This window comes from Ranitomeya imitator, chromosome 2, assembly GCF_032444005.1.
Source record: "Ranitomeya imitator isolate aRanImi1 chromosome 2, aRanImi1.pri, whole genome shotgun sequence".
NCBI classification, from domain to species: domain Eukaryota; kingdom Metazoa; phylum Chordata; class Amphibia; order Anura; family Dendrobatidae; genus Ranitomeya; species Ranitomeya imitator.
In genome coordinates, this window is record NC_091283.1 from 324,223,051 (window position 1) to 324,238,522 (window position 15,472).

Here is a 15,472-nt window from a genome sequence, read left to right on the forward strand (position 1 = left end):
TCTCTTCAGTCAGTGACGTTTCCGCCATTATTTCCCCTCACTACTGGCACAATTACCTCACGCCGCCTTTTCTACACAGTGTTATGTGTGGACTGTAATGTGTGATTTCTCTGGAGACAAATAGACCCCACACAGGGGCGGATTATCACCAGTTACCGGACGTCTACTATATGGCGGCATATGATTGTGCTATCGACTCCACACCAGGAGCTAAAATGACGAAATGTCGGTTATTTAACCCCTTCCAGGGAGGGCTGCTTCACAGACTATATTCTGAAGAGTCCGGCTAAGGGTCATATACGACCATCCACATCTCCAGTCGTTGTGAGGTTTGTTTTGTTAATAGGATGGAGGGCGGCGTCCATGCTTGGATTTTAGAAAGATTAAACCAAGCACAGTTCACAATCCCTGTCCTTTACCTCTTATACCTGACCTGTTTAACCAATTATCTGGAGATAAATGATTTTACAAATTCAACATAAGAGAGGCTGTAACATCCCTGCTGGCGTCACTGCATGACTTCACAGCTCCCATCTTACTCACCACTCTGGGCCATGCTGTGAGTTCTGTCTTCTGCTGGATCCTTGCTCTGGGCCTCATGTCCTTGCTGCATACATAGGGCGGCAACCCCATCACTTCCAGAGTCTTAGGCTATATTCACACTTTGCGGATTTTGCTGCGGATCCGCAGCGGATTTGACCGCTGCGGATCCGCAGCAGTTTCCCATGAGTTTACATTTCAATGTAAACCTATGGGAAACAAAAAACGCTGTGCACATGCTGCAGAAAAATCCGCGCGGAAACGCTGCGGATTACATTCCGCAGCATGTCACTTCTTTTCTGCGGATTTTCAGCTGCTCCAATAGAAAACTGCAGTTGAAAATCCGCAGAAGAAAACGCAGTAAAAACCGCGATAAATCCGCAGTAAAAACCGCGATGGGTTTTCACTGCGGATTTTGCAATTCCGCTGCGGAAAAATCCGCAGTGGAATCTGCAAAGTGTGCACATAGCCTTATAGAGACTGTGTGCACACTTCTAATTTGTCCCCAGCCAATTGCCATGAGTCATCAGTGTCTCGTTTCCACCACCCTGGGGGCTGCATACCCAGGCCTGTTCCTGTTTCTGCCACCCTGGTGGCTGCATACCCAGGCTTGTTCCTGTTTCTGCCACCCTGGGAGCTGCATACCCAGGCCTGTTCCTATTTCTGCCACCCTGGTGGCTGTATACCCAGGCCTGTTCCTGTTTCTGCCACCCTGGGAGCTGTATACCCAGGCCTGTTCCTGTTTCTGCCACCCTGGGGGCTGCATATCCAGGCCTGTTCCTGTGTCTGCCACCCTGGAAGCTGCATACCCAGGCCTGTTCCTGTTTCTGCCACCCTTGGGGCTGCATACCCAGGCCTGTTCCTGTTTCTGCCACCCTGGGAGCTGTATACCCAGGCCTGTTCCTATTTCTGCCACCCTTGGGGCTGCATACCCAGGCCTGTTCCTGTTTCTGCCACCCTGGGGGCTGCATACCCAGGCCTGTTCCTGTTTCTGCCACCCTTGGGGCTGCATACCCAGGCCTGTTCCTGTTTCTGCCACCCTGGGAGCTGTATACCCAGACCTGTTCCTGTTTCTGCCACCCTGGGGGCTGCATACCCAGGCCTGTTCCTGTTTCTGCCACCCTGGGGGCTGCATACCCAGGCCTGTTCCTGTTTCTGCCACCTGGGGGGCTGTATACTCTGGCCTGTTCCTGTTTCTGCCACCTGGGGGGCTGTATACCCAGGCCTGTTCCTGTTTCTGCCACCTGGGGGGCTGTATACCCAGGCCTGTTCCTGTTTCTGCCACCTGGGGACTGCATACCCAGGCCTGTTCCTGTTTCTGCCACCTGGGGGGCTGTATACCCAGGCCTGTTTCTGCCACCTGGGGGGCTGCATACCCAGGCCTGTTCCTGTTTCTGCCACCTGGGGGGCTGTATACCCAGGCCTGTTCCTCTTTCTGCCACCCTGGGGGCTGCATACCCAGGCCTGTTCCTGTTTCCGCCACCCTGGGGGGCTGTATACCCAGGCCTGTTCCTGTTTCTGCCACCCTGGGGGCTGCATACCCAGGCCTGTTCCTGTTTCTGCCACCTGGGGGGCTGTATACCCAGGCCTGTTCCTGTTTCTGCCACCTGGGGGGCTGTATACCCAGGCCTGTTCCTCTTTCTGCCACCCTGGGGGCTGCATACCCAGGCCTGTTCCTGTTTCCGCCACCCTGGGGGGCTGTATACCCAGGCCTGAATCCTTCTCCTGTACTTGTTCCTTTGTCTGTCCCTGTCTGTACTCTGGTCTTTACCTGTACATGTTTTTCTCCTTGTCTGTTGCCTTTCTCGCTCAGCTGTGCGTATCCGTGTGCCCACCCCTTCTGCTCTGCTCGCCGCAACCTGCTCCTCTGCACGCCGCAACCTGCGTCTCTGCTCGCTGCTACCTGCGGTTCTGCTCCACTCTGCTCACTGCTACCTGCGGTTCTGCTATGCTCACCACAACCTGCGGCTCTACTTTGCTTTCCGCATCCTGTGGCTTTGCTCTACTCACCGCAACCTGCATTTCCGCTGTGCTCTGCTTGCCGCATTCTGCGGCTCTGCTCTACTCCCGTCTCTTCTCCTGTGGCTCTGCCCTGCTCCCGCTCCGCACCCTGTGTGTCCCTGACCTTCTAGTCTGCATTGGTCCCTTACAATTCCTGTCCTTCCAGTCTGTACTGTTACTACTCGATTCCTTATCCTACTCGTACCTGCCTGTATTCCAGTGTCTCCTGAAGCAGTTCCTGTCCCTCCAGTCTGAGCTGGTTCCTATCTGTTCCCTACTCTTACCTGCCTGTGTTCCTGCCCTACCTGTTACCATCCTGATTCCCCCAGTGTGTTCCGTGCCCACCTGCCTGTCAGAGTGCCAGTCGTGCCTGCCAGAGTACCAGTCGTGCCCGTGTGTACTTGCCCGCACCTGTCAATAGACATCCGTTCCCCAGTGGGATCAACTGCTATGGCCAGACACCGCCCTGGAGTGGAACCTGGCAATTACCTGCTGCACAAGCCTGATCTCACTACTAGAGGCTCCAGTGAACACCAAGGTAGCTGCTTAGTCTCGCCCCTCCTGGGTAGTCTGGTTGGTGGCACAGTGGGGCCACAATCCTCGCTAGCGCCAGTCAGGGTGCGAGCGTTACAGAGGTATATAACCTTATACGTATACGCCATGGTGACGAATGGAAGACCACATTCAGTACACCTGAGGGTCATATTGAAAATTTGGTGCTGCCATTCGGATTAAGCAATGCTCCATCAGTCTTTGAAAATTTCACAAATTATATGTTTTTCTCACTGGTTGGTAGATTTGTGGTAGTTTACCTGGGTGATATATTGAGTTACTCACGTACTCTGCAGGAGAATCATGAGCATGTCAGACAGCTGGAGTGGGAAAACCATTACCCAGCAATCCCTCTTTGACATTTCGAATAGAGCTCCATCATTAAAAAAAATGTCCTATTACCAAGAAAGATAAAAAAAATGGGAGATTCGTTAAAAGTGGCGTGTCTTCCAAATAAAATCATTACAAGCAATATGTAAAATGATCCATGTTGTCATGCGATCTGCCATGGTGTCTCTAAATTCAGCCTTTATTCTACAGGTGAAATTTTCCCCATGAAAAGTCCCATGTCATGTTCCACCAGTTACGTTATATATGTGATTATATGCTAATGTCAGAATGTATATGTGAGAAGGACGACCCAACCCCTCCACAAAAGGCTGAACTCACACCGTTCCCAGATCCAATAGGGTTTTCTCAATCATGGGCTTTCACGCCACTGCACCATCAAACACAATAAAGATTACACACAACTGAAAATATTCCCCATAGAGAAGATTCCCCCACAGGTTCAGAATCGCACTGGACAACTACATCGGAAAGAAATCTTTTGGATTTATAAACTAAACACCTTACTGCAAATGGACTTAGTGAAATCATAGATGCAGTTTTGTCACCACCTTTTTTACTTCATAAATTGTGTTATTTATTATAACATTTTATTGTCATATCTACTATATAATTGTCTAAGGGTCACTTCCGTCTGTCTGTCCGTCTGTCACGGTTATTCATTCACTGATTGGTCTCGCCAGCTGCCTGTCATGGCTGCCGCGACCAATCAGCGACGGGCACAGTCCGGAAGAAAATGGCCGCTCCTTACTCCCCGCATTCAGTGCCTGTCGCCTGCATACTCCCCTCCGGTCACCGCTAAAACAGGGTTAATGCCGGCGGTAACGGACCGTGTTATGCCGTGGGTAACGCACTCCGTTACCGCCGCTATTAACCCTGTGTGTCCCCAACTTTTTACTATTGATGCTGCATATGCAGCATCAATAGTAAAACGATCTATTGATAATAATAATAATAATAAAAAAAACCTTATTCTCACCTTCCGCCGTCGCATCCTCTCCTCGGCACTGTAAGCGGCAGTTTCCGCTTCCCAAGATGCTATGGGAGAAGGACCTTCCATGACGTCACGGTCATGTGACCGCGGCGTCACGGTCATGTGACCGCGGCGTCATGGAAGGTCCTGCGCTCATACCAATCCTGGGACCGGACACCGCACACAAGCGCCGGAACTACAACAGGCTCTTCGGATGGTGAGTATGTTTCTTTTTTATTTTTTAACCTGTTACATACGTGACTGGGCAATATACTACGTGTCTGTGCTGTATACTACGTGACTGGGCAATATACTACGTGGCTCTGTGCTGTATACTACGTCGCTGTGCAATATACTACGTGGCTGGGCAATATACTACGTCACTGGGCAATATACTACGTGGCTCTGCTGTATATTACGTGGCTGTGCAATATACTATGTGACTGGGCAATATACTACGTGACTGGGCAATATGCTACGTGACTGGGCAATATACTACGTGACTGGGCAATATACTACGTGGCTCTGCTGTATACTACGTCGCTGTGCAATATACTACGTCGCTGTGCAATATACTACGTCGCTGTGCAATATACAACGTGGCTGGGCAATATACTACATCACTGGGCAATATACTATGTGGCTCTGTGCTGTATATTACGTGGCTGTGCAATATACTATGTGACTGGGCAATATACTACGTGACTGGGCAATATACTACGTGACTGGGCAATATACTACGTGGCTGGGCAATATACTATGTGGCTGGGCAATATACTACATCGCTGTGCAATATACTACGTGGCTGGGCAATATACTGCATGGCTCTGTGCTGTTTATTACGTGGCTGTGCAATATACTACATGACTGGGCAATATACTACGTGGCTGTGCAATATACTATGTGGCTGGGCAATATACTACGTGGCTGGGCAATACACTACGTGGCTGGGTAATATTCTAGGTGGCTGGGCAATATTCTATGTGGCTGGGTAATATTCTACGTGGCTGGGCAATATACTACGTGACTGGGCAATATACTACATGGCTGGGCAATATACTACGTGGCTGGACAATATACTATGTGACTGGGCAATATACTACGTGGCTGGGCAATATACTACGTGACTGGGCAATATACTACGTGACTGGGCAATATACTACATAGCTGGGCAATATACTACGTGGCTGGACAATATAGTACGTGGCTGGGCAATATTCTACGTGGCTGGGCAATATACTACGTGGCTGGCCAATATACTACGAGACTGGGCAATATAGTACATGGCTTGGCAATATAGTACATGGCTGGGCAATATAGTTTGTGGCTGGGCAATATAGTATGTGACTGGGCAATATACTACGTGACTGGGTAATATACTACGTGACTGGGCAATATACTACGTGGCTGGGCAATATATTACGTGGCTGGGCAATATAGTTCGTGGCTGGGCAATATACTATGTGACTGGGCAATATACTACGTGACTGGGTAATATACTACGTGACAGGGCAATATACTACGTGGCTGGGCAATATACTACGTGGCTGGGCAATATAGTTCGTGGCTGGGCAATATAGTATGTGACTGGGCAATATACTACGTGACTGGGTAATATACTACGTGACTGGGCAATATACTACGTGGCTGGGCAATATAGTTCGTGGCTGGGCAATATACTACGTGGCTGGCCAATATACTACGAGACTGGGCAATATAGTACGTGGCTGGGCAATATACTACGTGGCTGGGCTATATAGTTCGTGGCTGGGCAATATACTATGTGACTGGGCAATATACTACGAGGACATGCATATTCTAGAATACCCAATGCGTTAGAATCGGGCCACCATCTAGTTCATCATATTCATCATATTATTGGTCTATTCATTGGGGATCTTAATTATTTTAATATTTTTAACATACTTCTAATACATTCATAAATTTTTCATGTTTTTTATCACCTTTATTTATAACTAGATGGTGGCCCGATTCTAACGCATCGGGTATTCTAAAATATGTATGTAGTTTATTTATGAAGTTTTCAGAATAATGCAATTTATACACAGGATTCGGCCGGCCTCGACCAATTAGCGAAGCGTTAGACACAATTTGGGTAGCCGGCGCACCACAATGATATACTAAGTCAAATGTGGGGGTGCAAGAATGGTGGCTAATACAAATGATGAAGATTTTCGGAAGGAATCTCCTGATCTTACTGAAAGACTCAGGAGGAGAAGTTATCCCAAGAGATGCATCTCTCGGGCTTACCAGGGAGCCAGATCACAGTCGCAAGATACTTTACTGGTCTCTACAAAGAAAAAAAACGGACAACTTTGCACGCTTCATTACAGGATATCATACCCAGTGAAACCAGGTAAGGAATATCCTGAACAATCATTGGAGAACCTTGACCACTGACATGCAAACGGCACAAGTAGTCAGTCCACGACCTCTAGTGACCGCTAGAAGGGCCCCCAACTTTAGGGACATGCTCATGAGGAGCCACTATACCAGGCCCACATGTAAACTTAACCGTGGAATTGTCCTTAAAGGCTCTTTTCCATGTGGGAATTGTACTGTATGTTCGTACATGCACCCTACTCGTGACTCCTTTTTCAGTCCCACCGACCAGACATCATACAGGTTGAAATCTTACATCAATTGCAAAACATCCAATGTTATATATGCCATCATATGTACTTGCCCTCGCATTTATGTAGGCCAGACCTGGTTTCTTGCTCATTACCCTGATGCAACAATGCCTTTTGTTTAATCTTCAACATCTTGTTATTGACCTTTTGGTTGGGGCAATACGGAATTGTATTGTGGTACTATAGTCTCTTGTATGGTTGCTCTCTTTGCACTGTTGTCCCCCTCTAGTGGATTTTAACATATGTTATATTACATTTTAATTGATTTACTAATAAAATGTATACAGTTTTACGGTGCATAGCTTCCTAGTTCTATTTATTATGTATAATAACACATAGTTTGTTTACATCACATTGGATAATTATTCTTTTCATATCTCGATATATACCATATTTTATACTACACACCTGCCGCCAATTCCTGTGTGTGTAGTTCATTCCCCCAGTTTTTTCGTAGTCTCTGGCATCCATAGTGCTCCTCCACTGGATCCTCCGTTCTGTAGCCTGAGTGATCATCCGAAACTCTTTGTATACATTATTCATCTCATCTACGACACCTCCTTCATTTTCCCTCACTCCCATTCACTACACGATCTATTAGCTTCCACCATAGTAGCTTGGCCCCGATACATGCTCAATAGGTTTATGTCTCCTGTTACCAGAACAGCCGCGATCAGGAACAACACGCGCTCTTGGAATAGACAGCCGTCACATACAAGATTCAATCACATTCTTGTTTTGTCAGCACTTCCATTTCTCAGTATGTAACACCCCAGGCTGACATTCATTCTTATTATTTATCAACCATTGGGTTAAGTATTCGTCTTTAGGTTCAATGGATTCTTTTCCAATAATCCTCTTTTTTCAGGCCAGTGCTGATCCATCAAGTTCTCTAGTGGTGCACAGCTTTACACCACTATACCTGTGACTTCAGAACCTTTCAGATCACCAGTTCACATCTCATATAGGAAACTACTGACACAACTCAATAACACCATTTATAAATGATTTATTTAATGGCAAGAACTTTTTCTTTCATTTCACATACATTTTTATTCATTCTTTTAGGTGATCTCACTAAATTCATAGGTACTTTTTAATATAATCAATGTAGGTAAGTGTTTTTTGTTTTCTCATGAACTATAATTTACCTTTGTTTTATGGACTTTCTCATTAACTTTTTTCCATTCATGACACCACACCTGACATTGGTTTCCACTCAGACCTCAACCTGTGGGAATGACAGGATTACTATAGACAATACATCTGTAGGAACAAATGCCCTGGTTCATTTTTCTACCCCAGATACTCTCTCCCAAAAAGGATCAAATAATCATTTTTTCCCCTAAAGCCAGGAAAAAGAAAAATTCATATAGGGGATTCAGGGGAGGAAGAAAGAGAACAAAAGAAAGGGAAAATAACCCGCTCTTCCAACCACAAATAGTTCAGCCTTCTAATATATATAATCTACCAGGATATCAGTTAACAGCTGTAGAATCCTCATTATTATCTAAAGGTCTCTCCTTTTGCCCCACTTTTTATTATAAAGATTTTGACCTTTTTCTTGACTTACAAGTATTTGTTAGGAAAATGACACTGAAATGACACTTTATTATTGACAGTGAAAAATCAAAATCCACTCTTCCCATACCACAGGATAATACTGGTTACCTGGTTAGGGAAGTCCAATTTTTATTCCACAGAGAATAAAGGTCATCACCTTAACACTTTCAATAACCTACTCCTTAATAAATCGATCACGGAAAATCCGACGAACAAAATAAAAAACACACACAACCTGACGGAGAAAGGGAAGCCCTCCGGTCATTAAGTGAAAACAAAAATATTGCAATAAGATCGGTGGGGGTATTGTTATACAGAACCGTGAGGATCATTGTAAGGAAGCACTACGAAGCCTCTCGGATAACAATTATTATGTTAAAACAACCTCTGAGCAATTACTAAAGCAATTCTGGAATATAGCGCTCTACTTACCAAAGCGTTTCTCAATGGTGTATCAAGTCAAGCTGAGAAGAGCTTCTTATCCATTAAAAATCCATCAACCTCCTTTTTTGTCACCTACCCAAGATCCATAAAAACCTTAATAATGCCCCTGGAAGACCAATTATTTCAGGTGTCCGTCCCTTACAATCTATCGGAATACACAGATACAATTATGCAAATCCATGTTCTTAACCTTGAAAGTCATCTCAGGGATTCCTCTCATTTAATTCAAATATTGCAGGATATTGAATGGAAACCCACTTATCTTTTCATGACACTGGACGTGGCCTCACTGTACTCGAATACACAACATGATATTGGTCTTATGTTTCAAGAAATATCTGAATATGGATTTAAGACTTTCTGAACATCAGAAAGACTTTTTATAGCCCATCCTTTATCTTACATAATAATTTATTTACATTCCAAAGAGAATTTTACCATCAGCGACTTGGGACCGCAATGGGTTTGAAGGTCGCACCCTCGTATGCAAATTTATTTATGGGTATTTTTGAAGAAATATTTATAATATTTTTAATAATTTTTTTGAAGAAAACTTGATTATTTATAAAAGGTTCATAGATGACCTGTATTTTAAATGAGATAATTCTAGGTGGGGTATTCAATCCTTCATCCAGGACATTAATACCAATGATTAGGGACTTTCCTTTGCTCCCACCATCAATACTGAAAGCATTGACTTTTTCGACTTTACAATTTTTATTTTGGATAATCGCATCTGTACTCATACATTTTTAAGAAAGTGGATACTAACAGTTATATACACTATACGGGTGGACATTACACCAAGTGGTTAGACAATATTCCTCAGAGTCAAGGTACGAGAATTAGGAAGAATTGTACATTAGATTCAGACTTCAATGTCCAGGCTAATGTCCTAAAAGATTCCAAAACCAAAAATGTCCAACAAAGTTATGAAAACGTGCTTTCATCAATGTCAAGGTGTGGGATCAGGAATCCTTACTTATAACCAAAAACAAGACGTCATGTGTCAAATATGAGACCAATTTCATCACCGCATTCAATACACACCATAAAGAAATACGGAAAACTATTCAGGGATATTGTTATATTCTCCTGAATGATCCCATCCTAGGGAAACATCTTCCCAGGAATCCAGCATTGACCTGCCGTACAGCTCCAACTATGAAAAATATCTCAGCACCCAGTAGATTAAAAATAATATGAACATGATGAACCCCAAACATTGAGCATGCGGCATTCATAAATGTAATACCAAGAATTGCCAATGTTGTCATTCTATATGTCATGGTGGTACATGGTACCTGAGTTATTTCCAACAGCTCCAATGAATCGTTTTCAATTTCTCCATCATTTATATGATCGAGTGTCCCTGTAACAAGCAGTTTGGTGGCCGCACAACACAGCCTTTACACAAAAGGGTTAATTCCCATAGAGCCAACATACATAATGGCTTTCTCCTTCACGGGTTATCGAGACACTACATCCTAAATCACAACAAAGACAGCAATAAAATGCGTATTAGCCCCATTGAACACGTCTCTGTGGAAACTCAGAATCGTGTAAGACTCAAGAGAAAGGAAATATACTGGCTAAATACATTAAAGCTAATGGACTCAATGAAATCACAGGTGTATTTCTATGAGGTCATATGGAAATTGTTTATAACATTTCTCCTGTGTCAGTCCAGTATTACCTTGTCTTTAACAGAAGACAATATGGAGAATATTTCATAATAGAGGTATGTGTATCTATACATACATGTATTGTCACGGTTCCACCCCTCAGGGTGTCTGGGATGCAGTTACTGACAGCTTGGCCATCCAATCTAGTACAGATGTGTGCTGAGACTGTCCATACTTTGATAGACAGCATGATCATCAAATCTGGTATAAATAAAAAGAAACTGTCTGCGCTGAAAAACCACTAGAGGACCAGGTTAGTAGATCTAACCAAAAAATATCAAAGAGTGGAACCGTATTAATATAAGAAAACAACCTAATACCGCCAAACATATAAAAACAAATAGTTAAAAATATATATTACATCACTACCTGAAGGAATAATCCAAGGGAGATGTGGATTTCTTCAGTGTAGTAAGCTAGAGTCACCAAAGAAGGGGTAAAGTAAAGTCATTGCCCGATGTAAACTGTGCAGGGAACGATGATGCGGCGTCTTCCAATGTCCTTCACACTTGCGGTGCCCGAGAAAGAGTCGGGTGAAACGTAATCCACGAGTTGTCCTGTGTATATCCGGATAGCAGGCACTGCCCCGGCCGGTGGCAGCGCTCGCCTGCGTTCAATGGAGAGTGTCCACGCTACTGGACAAAGCCGTTAGGTGTTCTGCGATAGCAGGACCTAATGTGACGTCACACTCACGTGAGTAATCACGTGATAGGCTATGGAAAGAGCTTGGGACCAATTCCTACGCGTTTCGGAGACAAACGATCTCCTTCCTCAGGGATGGTCCTGTAGCGGTATTGCGCTCTTATATAGTTAGCGGAGGACACACAGCCATATTAAGAATTGAACGCAAATAGCTCGATCTCGCTATTAAGACCTCTCGGGATTAACGTGTCCAATAAAAAAATCATCTTAGTCTCTTCCCTGGACATTTGTTTAATGAAATCCCCCCCTCTCCAGCTACTTTGTACTACTTTGAGGCCAGTGAAAGTGGTTCCGCAAATAGACCCTTCATGATGAGTCAAAAAATGTTTAGAGAGAGGGTGCCCTACAAATTTTTTCTTTATATTCCTAATATGTTCATTTATCCTTGTGTGAAGGGCTCTTTTGGTTCTGCCTATATATACCTTCTCACAAGGACATGTAATTGCATATATAACCCCCTTGGTATTACAAGAAATGAAGTTCCTAATTCTCCAATTAATAGTCCCCTTCTCAAATAACTGCTGTTTCTTACTTTTTAACAATTTACATGGTTTACACTTTAAACATGGGAAGAAACCTAGGGGTGTGTTGGTAAATGAATATTTAATTGGAGGAAAATTACGTGGAACTGTAGGAGCTATTTTGTTACCCAGATTAAGGGCTTTTTATAGATAAACAGTGGACTGTTATGAACTGGTGGTTTAGAAACACAATGGACCTGGTGGTTAAGAGCACACAAAGTGACCTGATAGTTACTAATAACATAGGACGAGCTCTGAGACGTGGGAAATCTGCTGACCGCAATCCCTAATCCTATCACACCACACTAGAAGTAGCCGTGGAGCGCTCCTGACCAGACCTAGGCGCCTCGGCACAGCCTAAGAAACTAGCTAGCCCTGAAGATAGAAAAATAAGCCTACCTTGCCTCAGAGAAATTCCCCAAAAGGAAAAGGCAGCCCCCCACATATAATGACTGTGAGTAAAGATGAAAATACAAACACAGAGATTAAATAGATTTTAGCAAAGTGAGGCCAGACTTACTGAATAGACCGAGGATAGGAAAGATAGCTTTGCGGTCAGCACAAAAACCTACAAACAACCACGCAGAGGGCGCAAAAAGACCCTCCGCACCGACTAACGGTACGGAGGTGCTCCCTCTGCGTCCCAGAGTTTCCAGCAAGCAAGACAAACCAAAATAGCAAGCTGGACAGAAAAAATAGCAAACAAAGAAACACAAGCAGAACTTAGCTTATGCAGGGAAGACAGGTCACAAGAACGATCCAGGAGAGAGCAAGACCAATACTGGAACATTGACTGGAGGCCAGGAGCAAAGAACTAGGTGGAGTTAAATAGAGCAGCACCTAACGACTTAACCTCGTCACCTGAGGAAGGAAACTCAGAAGCCGCAGCCCCACTTACATCCACCAGAGGAAGCCCATGGACAGAACCAGCCGAAGTACCACTCATGACCACAGGAGGGAGCTTGACCACAGAATTCACAACAGTGGACGTTCTGGGAGTTTTTCACCGATCACCTTGTCCTCTCTTAAGATGTCCCAATGTCTACTTACAATGTTCTTAAACAGATGAGTATTTGCACTATATCTCGTAATAATTGGGACTTTGTCTAACCGTCCTTCCTTGCTGATTTTTTCTTTTGTTTGCAAAAGACCAGATCTTGGTAATTTTTTTACCTGATTTTCAGCCAGGGACAAAGAGTTGTGGGAGTAACCCTTCTGTATGAATTTATCTATCAGACTTTTAGATTCCTGCATAAAATCTTGCTCCCGAGAACAATTTCTATGTGCCCTGATCATCTGGCTTTTGGGCATATTTAACAACCAGTTAGGGAGATGGCAGCTATCCAATGAAATATAATTATTGCCATCTGTAGGTTTATGGAAAGTTCTTGTATGGATGGCACCCTCCTCAATAAAAATATTAAGGTCTAAAAAATTAATAGAAACGGTACTGGTGGTTCCCGTAAAATTTAAAAAATATGAATTTTTATTTAAATTACCAATAAAATCAGACAAAGAATCGGGACCACCAGACCAAATAAAAACAATGCCATCAATAAATCTTTGCCAGAGTACCAGATTCGCACCCCAAGGGGAGTTCCCATAAATGGTATCAGACTCCCATTTACCCACATAGAGATTAGCGTAGCTAGGTGCGAATCTGGTAACCATGGCAGTACCCCATTGCTAGGAGTATAGTGCGCATTATATTTAAAATAGTTATGAGATAGAATAAAACGCATACACTTTAAAATAAACTGGATTTGGCTTTCTGGAAGTAGACCCTGTTTTTTTAATAAGAATTCTGCCGCTTCACAGCCTTTATCATGCTGTATGATGGTATATAATGAGGTAATATCAAGCGTGCCCATAATAATATGATCCTTCCATTCTATATTCTCTAATTTTCTAAGAATATGTGTACTGTCTTTTATATGAGAGGGGAGTTCAGGGACCAGTTTTTGAAGATGACAATCTATATATTTAGATAAATTTGCTGTTAAACAGTCTACCCCTGATATTATAGGTCTTCCAGGGGGGAGAATAGAATATAGAATAGAAGGATCATTTTATTATGGGCACGCTTGATATTACCTCATTATATACCATCATACAGCATGATAAAGGCTGTGAAGCGGCAGAATTCTTTTTAAAAAAACAGGGTCTACTTCCAGAAAGCCAAATCCAGTTTATTTTAAAGTGTATGCGTTTTATTTTATCTCATAACTATTTTAAATATAATGCGCAGTACTACTCCCAGCAATGGGGTACTGCCATGGGTACCAGATTCGCACCTAGCTACGCTAATCTCTATGTGGGTAAATGGGAGTCTGATACCATTTATGGGAACTCCCCTTGGGGTGCGAATTTGGTACTCTGGCAAAGATTTATTGATGGCATTGTTTTTATTTGGTCTGGTGGTCCCGATTCTTTGTCTGATTTTATTGGTAATTTAAATAAAAATTCTTATTTTTTAAATTTTACGGGAACCACCAGTACCGTTTCTATTAATTTTTTAGACCTTAATATTTTTATTGAGGAGGGTGCCATCCATACAAGAACTTTCCATAAACCTACAGATGGCAATAATTATATTTCATTGGATAGCTGCCATCTCCCTAACTGGTTGTTAAATGTGCCCAAAAGCCAGATGATCAGGGCACATAGAAATTGTTCTCGGGAGCAAGATTTTATGCAGGAATCTAAAAGTCTGATAGATAAATTCATACAGAAGGGTTACTCCCACAGTTCTTTGTCCCTTGCTGAAAATCAGGTAAAAAAATTACCAAGATCTGGTCTTTTGCAAACAAAAGAAAAAATCAGCAAGGAAGGATGGTTAGACAAAGTCCCAATTATTACGAGATATAGTGCAAATACTCATCTGTTTAAGAACATTGTAAGTAGACATTGGGACATCTTAAGAGAGGACAAGGTGATCGGTGAAAAACTCCCAGAACGTCCACTGTTTATCTATAAAAAAGCCCTTAATCTGGGTAACAAAATAGCTCCTACAGTTCCACGTAATTTTCCTCCAATTAAATATTCATTTACCAACACACCCCTAGGTTTCTTCCCATGTTTAAAGTGTAAACCATGTAAATTGTTAAAAAGTGAGAAACAGCAGTTATTTGAGAAGGGGACTATTAATTGGAGAATTAGGAACTTCATTTCTTGTAATACCAAGGGGGTTATATATGCAATTACATGTCCTTGTGAGAAGGTATATATAGGCAGAACCAAAAGAGCCCTTCACACAAGGATAAATGAACATATTAGGAATATAAAGAAAAAATTTGTAGGGCACCCTCTCTCTAAACATTTTTTGACTCATCATGAAGGGTCTATTTGCGGAACCACTTTCACTGGCCTCAAAGTAGTACAAAGTAGCTGAAGAGGGGGGATTTCATTAAACAAATGTCCAGGGAAGAGACTAAGATGATTTTTTATTGGACACGTTAATCCTGAGAGGTCTTAATAGCGAGATCGAGC

At 43.2% G+C, this 15,472-nt stretch overlaps 1 protein-coding gene across 1 annotated transcript in view; it reads right to left on the reverse strand.

The window, feature by feature from the left end:
- LOC138663510 (oocyte zinc finger protein XlCOF22-like) overlaps positions 1 to 15,472 on the reverse strand; it is a 312,274-nt gene that overhangs the window by 159,631 nt on the left and 137,171 nt on the right. The window lies entirely within an intron of this gene.